Here is an 8,724-nt window from a genome sequence, read left to right as displayed (position 1 = left end):
AACTGGGAGAAGGTGAACAAACTGGTGGTTGGGAAACTTAATGGGACCATCTTAGAATTCTGTGTACCACAGTCACAGTTACAGTGAAGTGAATAAAAAATAATTTAAAGATCCCTCACTTGCATGACTTTCTCCAGGACTTCTAGGAGAGAGTCCTTTGCTTCTCTTTGTATCTTTACATAGACATATATTTATATAATTTTCTCAAAAGTGATGTATTTTTCCCACAATTAAGACAACAGACACTTTTCACTTTAAATTACCTTGATTTTGTTTGGCTGCGGTATTTTGGAAATCCAGATAAGGGGAAGTTACCAATACTTTTAATTTCTTATACTGGGGAATTTTTATGTGGTGCCCAGTCACTTCTGTGCATTGGTTGGGAAAAGCCTGTTTGATTCTTCTGCTATTTGCCATGCCTACACACTTGCCACAACACGAGGTGGAAAGCTAGGGCTGTACCACTTATGAATGGGACTCATGAGGCCCACTACTGGAAACCGGGGAGAAGAGAAGAAGGAAAAAATAGATTTAAGATATATGGAGCTAGAAGCTAGTGTGTGGAAAACATTTCATGAAGTCAGAAAGGTAAAGTTATATGCAGAGAATTTGTTTCTCATTAAACAAGTTTAATGAGAGAGTCAAATTTTCTACTTTCAGGAATGTTCTTAGTTAAGGTAGCATATTCAATTAAAATCCACAATCGCTGTTAATAGAAATGGAATGTGAACTTAAGCTTGTATATACATATATATGTGTGTGTTTGTGTGTGTGTATATATATATATATAATATATATAATTAATATATAATTTTATTTCCAATTTGAAATATTTATGAGAATTTTATGGTGAAATTACAGGCATTTGGTGTGGGGATGCATGATGGATACCTTCTTTGTCAAATTTAAATATATTGATTAAAGAGTTAAAAGAACATTCTGTTGAAAAATCAATGAAATATGAAACAAAAGTGATAAAGATGAGCAATGAAAATGAATAGAAATGATTCTCATATTGAGAACCAAATTATAGCCCAAACACATACAGATTATACCAAATGTGATAATTTATTAAAAGGAAAAGTTATATTTTTAATAGAATTAGTAGTCACTTCTTAGAATTTTTGATAGACTAGTTAATGAAGAGACTTCAATCATTATAAACACTGTAAGAAGGCTTAAACTTTTTTTGCTGATTTTACACAAAATACTGCTAAAAATGAACATTAATATAACAAGCACAAGAGTAGTGAACACTGGACACTGAAAAGGAAAATTTGAAAATTCCTGAAATGGTACAGATATGACAGAAACGTGACAGTTTCATCTGAATCTGAAAATAGTTTTTAAACTTGCATGATAGTTAAAAATAAAAACAAAATTTGCCCACCCATAAAAGATTGCTGGGTTTCCTTTCTATTCTCTTTATAGTAAATGATATTATAAGTTTATCTTAAGAAGTGATCAAAGAATAGGAAGCCAAATCGTCAAAACATGGAATTAAAAACTCCATTAAACGTTTTGGTTAATCCCATCATCTCTCTGGTAGCTGGAGCTCTCTCTTTTGGATCCTATTGCTAGCCTCCTAGGTTTGTACACGTTCTACCGCCTTCTCAGAGCTGTGCTGGCAATGGGTCATCCTCGTTCATTTGTACTATCCCCTGAAAAGAGTGCCCATCCACATTTCTTGATCTGCTTTATTCTCCTCTTTGGGGATCATTGTGAACAGGCTGACTCTATTTTCATAGCCTTCCTTGAATTTCAGTAAATTGAATTTTGTCTATATTGTTAAATGTATAGCTAGAGAAAATGTTAACCTAGTCATTGCTGCAAAAACCAGCACAAGTCCAAATGCGCCAAAGTCTCAATGCAAATAATTTCATCTTATCTTTCCCATAAGAAAAATATTTTTAAAGATTAAAGAAAAAAGAAAGAAGAGAGAAAGATCTAAAATTGTTAGACATTACCTAATTCTTCTTAGGACCGTGAATTGTTATTTGCTGTGTTGTCCTAATAGAATGAAAATGCTATGTATCTTGGAAACCTTTGCTATGTCATCGAATTTGAAAAGGGCTATTCCTGGCCACTTACCTAATAACCATGACATTATATTCAGGTTTTCATGGCAAATTCCTCACACAAAAACTCAGTAGTAGAATTCCCTGTGCTATACAGTAGATTCTTGTTGGTTATCTATTTATTTTAAATACAGCAGTGTGGGGCTTTCTTGGTGGCTCAGTAGTGAAGAATCTGCCTGTCGGGCAGGAGACTGAAGTTCGATCCCTGAGTTGGAAGGTGCCCTGGAGAAGGAAATGCCAACCCACTCCAGTATTCTTGACTGGAAAATCTCATGGACAGAGGAGCCTGGCAAAGTACAATTCATGGAGCCACAAAATAGTCAGACACAACTGAGAGACTAAACGACAGCAAAAACCAAGTGTTCCTGACACACACTGACATTTGAGAACCACTGGATTAAGACATATCCCCCAGTTTTCAAATAAAGCAGTTCTTAAAAAAATACAGCACTGTGTACATACTGCACAGCTGAAACTAACACAATATTGTTAATCAACTATACTCCAATATAGTTTCCTGAAATATCCTATGGACAGAGGAACCTGGAGAGCTACAGCCCTTGGGGTTGTAAGAGTCAGACACAACTTGTTAACTAAATCACCACCAAACCACTGTACTCCAATATAAAAAAAAATTCAAAAAGCTCAATAGTATTCATCATCCAAAGGTATTTATGAATACTTTTCATTTTTCTAGGGAATTATTATCTTAAGAAATATTTTTAACACATGGAATAAAAATATGTCTTGCATTTGTTCAAGGTAAGCAGTAAAAAAAACACACCCAAGAGAAAAAGAATGTTGAGAAAAATAATCAATAATAACCATAATTTAACATTTTTTTCTTTTTTATTACTTAAACTCATCTCCCACCTTTTTGTAGCAAAGAGAATTGCTACTTGTGATAGTTTGCCATGATCAAGAATCAGAACCTTGCTTGACTGAGCTGTCACTGTCTTGGTTTACCACCATCCACACTTAGAACACTGTTCAAGTGTGTAGACTTCCCACTGTTTACTGAAATGACTTTCTTGTTAACCATAGCAAAATGTTCAGTCCTGAAAATACTCTTCTGAGAACCCCCATGAACTCACTGCCACTCCAGCATAATGCACATTTAGAAGGATTTCTGTGACTCCTTTAAAATTTGTGGTTTATCACAAATTGCCCAAAACTTGCCCGCAGTGTTGTTTATCAGCACTAAATTATTTCAAGTGCTCTTCCTGTTAAAGCTTTTAATGTTCAGTGTGACTCCTTATGTTAATGTTCTATTTATTGCTGGTATTTCTGCTCCCATGAAACAAAGCACATTCATAAAATCTGAATTTTGCACAAAGGTTGCTTTTTCTTCAGTATTGCATTTAAATTGATTCATTCTAAGTATTTCCTCTATATTACTATAAATCTGATCTGGAGACTCTTTGGGTAGATCAGTCACTAAAATGAATCAGATAATGCATTATACATTAAGGCAAAGTCAGTTTAACCTACCACTAGTAAAAATGGATTTAGGTGGGTGAGGTTTTTGTACAACATGCAATCTGTTCTGTCTGAGTGTTTGATCTTCTCTTTGGAGGTGGGGATAGACATAGTCTATGCACAAACACACTAAATGAATATATGTTTATGCAGAGACATAAATGATTCTTTGGTTTCCCCAGTGGCTCAGCTGGTAAAGAATCTGCCTGCAATGTGGTAGACCTGGGTTTGATCCCTGGGTTAGGACAATCCCTTGGAGGAGGGAATGGCTACCCACTCCAGTATTCTGGCCTGGAGAATTCCACAGACAGTATAGTCCATGGGGTCGCAAAAAGTCGGACATAACTGTGTGACTTGCACTTTCACTTTCAACCCCACCTCTGATCCAAGCAAAGCCGTGAGTGGCCTTTATCTATACTATTTTGCACAGCCCTTCTTTTAATATATATATATCCCAAATAGGAAAAGAAGTTCATCAAGGCTGTATATTGTCACCCTGTTTATTTAACTTACATGCAGAGTACATCATGAGAAACGCTGGACTGGAAGAAGCACAAACTGGAATCAAGATGGCCGGGAGAAATATCAATAACCTCAGATATGCAGATGATACCACCCTTATGGCAGAAAGTGAAGAGGAACTCAAAAGCCTCTTGATGAAAGTGAAAGTGGAGAGTGAAAAAGTTGGCTTAAAGCTCAACATTCAGAAAACGAAGATCATGGCATCCTGTCCCACCACTTCATGGGAAATAGATGGGGAAACAGAGGAAACAGTGTCAGACTTTATTTTTCTGGGCTCCAAAATCACTGCAGATGGTGACTGCAGCCATGAAATTAAAAGACGCTTACTCCTTGGAAGGAAAGTTATGACCAACCTAGATAGCATATTCAAAAGCAGAGACATTACTTTGCCAACAAAGGTCCGTCTAGTCAAGGCTATGGTTTTTCCTGTGGTCATGTATGGATGTGAGAGTTGGACTGTGAAGAAGGCTGAGCGCTGAAGAATTGATGCTTTTGAACTGTGGTGTTGGAGAAGACTCTTGAGAGTCCCTTGGACTGCAAGGAGATCCAACCAGTCCATTCTGAAGGAGATCAGCCCTGGGATTTCTTTGGAAGGAATGATGCTAAAGCTGAAACTCCAGTACTTTGGCCACCTCATGCAAAGGGTTGACTCATTGGAAAAGACTCTGATGCTGGGAGGGATTGGGGGCAGGAGGAGAAGGGGACGACAGAGGATGAGATGGCTGGATGGCATCACTGACTCGATGGATGTGAGTCTGAGTGAACTCTGGGAGTTGGTGATGGACAGGGAGGCCTGGCGTGCTGCGATTCATGGGGTCGCAAAGAGTCGGACACGACTGAGTGACTGACCTGATCTCTGATCTAATTCCTAAAAGAGGGATACTGTATAATTTTGAGAGGAAAAAAAATCCAGTTAACTTCTCTTCTTACTAAGGTAGATCATGTAGAAAGATTATGTATTTAAATAAATGATTTTGGATACTTTTGAAGATCAAATGCATTGTTCTTCTGAATTTTAAGTGTATCAGCCATAAGAGTTATCAAATACAGAGAACTTGTTAAATACAGAACTGTAGAATTGTATCTAGTTTAAAATTCATACATGGCTCAAACAGTTGGACTGACCGAAGTCAAATAGCTATACTCGTTAAAGCAAAGTTGCAGAAAAAAGACTGTTGACAAGTTAGTTGCAGTGGTTTAACTGTTTATCTAAATGAATATGTACTACTCATGTTGCAAAAAGCAGAACAAATTTGGAAATTAAATCCGAAAAACATGATTGTACAGATGGGGGCATATTTTTGTGTACTCCATAAGATTCATTCCTAAAATTGTTTTAGAAATCTTACAGGCAAGTATTGACTGGCTCCATTGCCATTTTGGAGAAGGCAATGGCAACCCACTCTGGTACTATTGCCTGGAAAATCCCATAGATGGAGGAGCCTGGTAGGCTGCAGTCCTTAGGGTCACTTAGAGTCAGACACAACTGAGTGGCTTCACTTTCCCTTTTCACTTTCATGCATTGGAGAAGGAAATGGCAATCCACTCCAGTGTTTTTGCCTGGAGAATCCCAGGGACGGGGGAGCCTGGTGGGCTGCTGTCTATGGGGTCACACAGAGTCGGACACGACTGAAGCAAGTTAGCAGCAGCAGCAGCATTGCCATTTGATGCTATAACTCATGAATACAAGAGAAAGAAATCAATCTCTGAGGCTCTAGATTAGAAGTGCCCATCCCAGAATGTTTTATAATGGAAACTGTTTGCCCCATTTAAATATTAAATGTTATTCTTGTATAGCTAGTTAAGAACTGAAGAGTTTCTCCCATATAACATGACATTAGTACTAATATTATTATGCTTAATCATAAATAGAGTAACTTACAAGGTCATGGGAATAAAGTTTCTATTAAATGTATGGGTAAGGAAACTACTTTTAAAACACAATGCAACTGGCTCTACAAATGAAGAGTGTTCTATTGAAAACATTTTGAGAGATTTAACAACAAAACTAAAAAGCAATCCCTGTGTCTATGGTGATCACAGGCTCATGACAAAGCCCTAAGAAGAGTTTTCCTAGTTTAGATGGAATATATTCAAATAAGTCCTTGTTAGGGGGAATTCAAAAGTAAAGACAGTTATTTCTTCAGTAGATCTAAAAGCATATCTCTCTTCATTTCTAACCACAAATACTAGTATTCTTTGTCTAATTAAATTTTTAAACTTTTTTAAAATAAAATTAAGACTGAAAATTTATTCTTATTCAAAGTAAGCTATTTTATGTTCCAGGCACAGGAAGTGACCTTGTGGTCTGTAAGGGATTTGATCATTGTTTCACACCTATTTTAGTTTCCTGATAATGTGAAACAAAAATGGAAGTGATGCAATTTGATTATTAGAAAAAGTGGCATTTAATAACTTATTATTATACTTTATATTCTAATACTTTATTCTTAAGCAGTATTTTTTATTTGGGTTTTCTTACTTTTGATTATAAGATTTAAGCAGATTGATTCTCTATGAACAATTTTCTTTCATGCAGAATGCTTTATTCATGGTGTGAAATTTCTGGAAACTATGCTGTGATCCCCGTTAACCATCATACTTTCTGAAAGTAGATTATAATGCTATCAAGTATTTTATCTACTTTTTTAAGGAGTAAGTTCTCTTTGATTTGATGTGAGAGATGTTTTCTGTAAGAGCTATTGTGTAGCACAGAATTAAGTGTATGTTTGCGGAATATGGATACTTTGGTACAGAATTTGGCATTTTAGCTCTGAAATAGAAATCCCAAGTGTAACAAATTATTTGCAAACTCCGTGCTTTCAATACATAAGTATAAGCCCATTTTATTGTGTGTGTTTATCTGGCTTATCTAGTTATCTATCTGCATTTTTAAGAAAAAGATTCACATGTTCAAGGCAACTTGTTTTTACATTCCTCTGATGTTGGGTCTCTTTGGGTGGAAGATGTTTTCCCCTTTGTTTGTGTTTTTATAACTTTTTAATCAAGCTCCATGTTATTAAATCTATAGATAGAAAAATTTTTGTCAATACTAACCTATGAAACACAAACTGGAATAATTATGTGTTCAGAGTCTAGAAAACTGGTAAAATGAATAATATCCACAAGGGTCAGTTCCAAAGTTGAGCCTATTTCTTTAATCATATTGATTTGATATCACTGTATTTTTTTCCCCAATATATGAGCTAAACTTAGGCAAATGGTTTATAATTTGTGAGCTCATGGACAGAAAATAGGTTAGGTAGCATAGGGTTAGTATCTTTAAAAATCGTTGTTAAAGTTTGATTTTTCTCTAATCTTTATCTTAGCCTCCAAGGACCATATTTCATACAAAAGACTTGTTGGTCACAGTTTCAAAGGAAATACTTATTTTGTTTCAACAGCTATTGAGTGCCTCTTAGATGCCAGACTCTGTGCAAGACACTTAAAATGCCACAGAGAACAAGAACATACAATGCCTTCCATCATGCAGCTTTGAGTCTAAAGAAAACCAATTTATGGAAAAGAAAAGACACAAGGAGAGTTAGTTAGTCCATGCTTATCACATTGTGAATGCACACACAATTGTTTTCATGACTCAATACAAATGAGGGAAAGGCTTAAATATTTAATATTAACCCTCAGCATGCCTCTATATACTAAATTTAGACTAGTGCACAACCCATATCTGTGTGTAGGCAGACAAGAGTAAGCTATCACACAACTTAGTGAAAATGTTTTCTTTTAGAAAGATATTATTAAAATTCAAGTGTAACTATGTGGGTATTGACATGACCTCTAATTGAAGACAGACTTTTGTACAATTTGGAAAATGGGTAATTCCCCCTAAGAAAATGTCACAAGAGAGACTTTTGTGAGAGTGCTCAGAAATCCATGTGAGACAAATTCTGAGCCAAGGAGAAATGGCAAAATCTTTAAAGAAATTGAGTACTTGCCATTCCATTTTTCCTGGGACTAGTTTAGAATCTTCATGATTTTGTTTTCCATCTTCCCTCCTTTCAAAAGTTTCAACAATACTACCTACCTGTATGTTAAAAGTGAAATCATCCCTTTCTTAAGTCCGTGGAAGAGTTGTATCTTATCTGCTGTAGTTCTATCCTCCTGTTGTCCTTGCTCATTAAAATGGTCATCCATTTCAGATGCCTTCCCCTAATTAAGGAATATTTGAAAGCAGGAACCCTTCCCCATAGAACTTAAGAGGCCAAGACAAGAAAACTATACGTTTACAAAAGTGTTTCATTTTCCTTTTGTATATACATCTCTGTGTTTCCATTTCTCATGCATCTGGCCCCTGAGATGTGAAAAGGGGTAATGTTTGTTACTTTCAAGCTGAACCTGGCTATAATACATTCTGCACAATCTCCAATGCCCTCTGTCCTCATACATTACAGCTGGAACTGAAAGATTCTAAGATGTTGGAGTCACATGTTGAAAGGAGTCAACGTCTCTGAATCACTGATTCAAGAAGAGCTGCCCAGGAAAACTACCCAACCGTCATTGGTTTGAGTGAGAAATATGCTGTCTTGTGTTATACCTCCTGAGATTTCTAGATTTGTTTAAAAAAAAAAAAATCAATATCCAACCTGCAGTATCTTTAGTAATTCTGCTTTTAAATTTTGTTTTC

Source organism: Bos grunniens, chromosome 2 (assembly GCF_055505025.1).
Source record: "Bos grunniens cultivar Pamir isolate PY7600 chromosome 2, Bosgru_T2T1.0, whole genome shotgun sequence".
NCBI lineage: Eukaryota > Metazoa > Chordata > Mammalia > Artiodactyla > Bovidae > Bos > Bos grunniens.
This window is presented reverse-complemented; position numbering follows the sequence as displayed.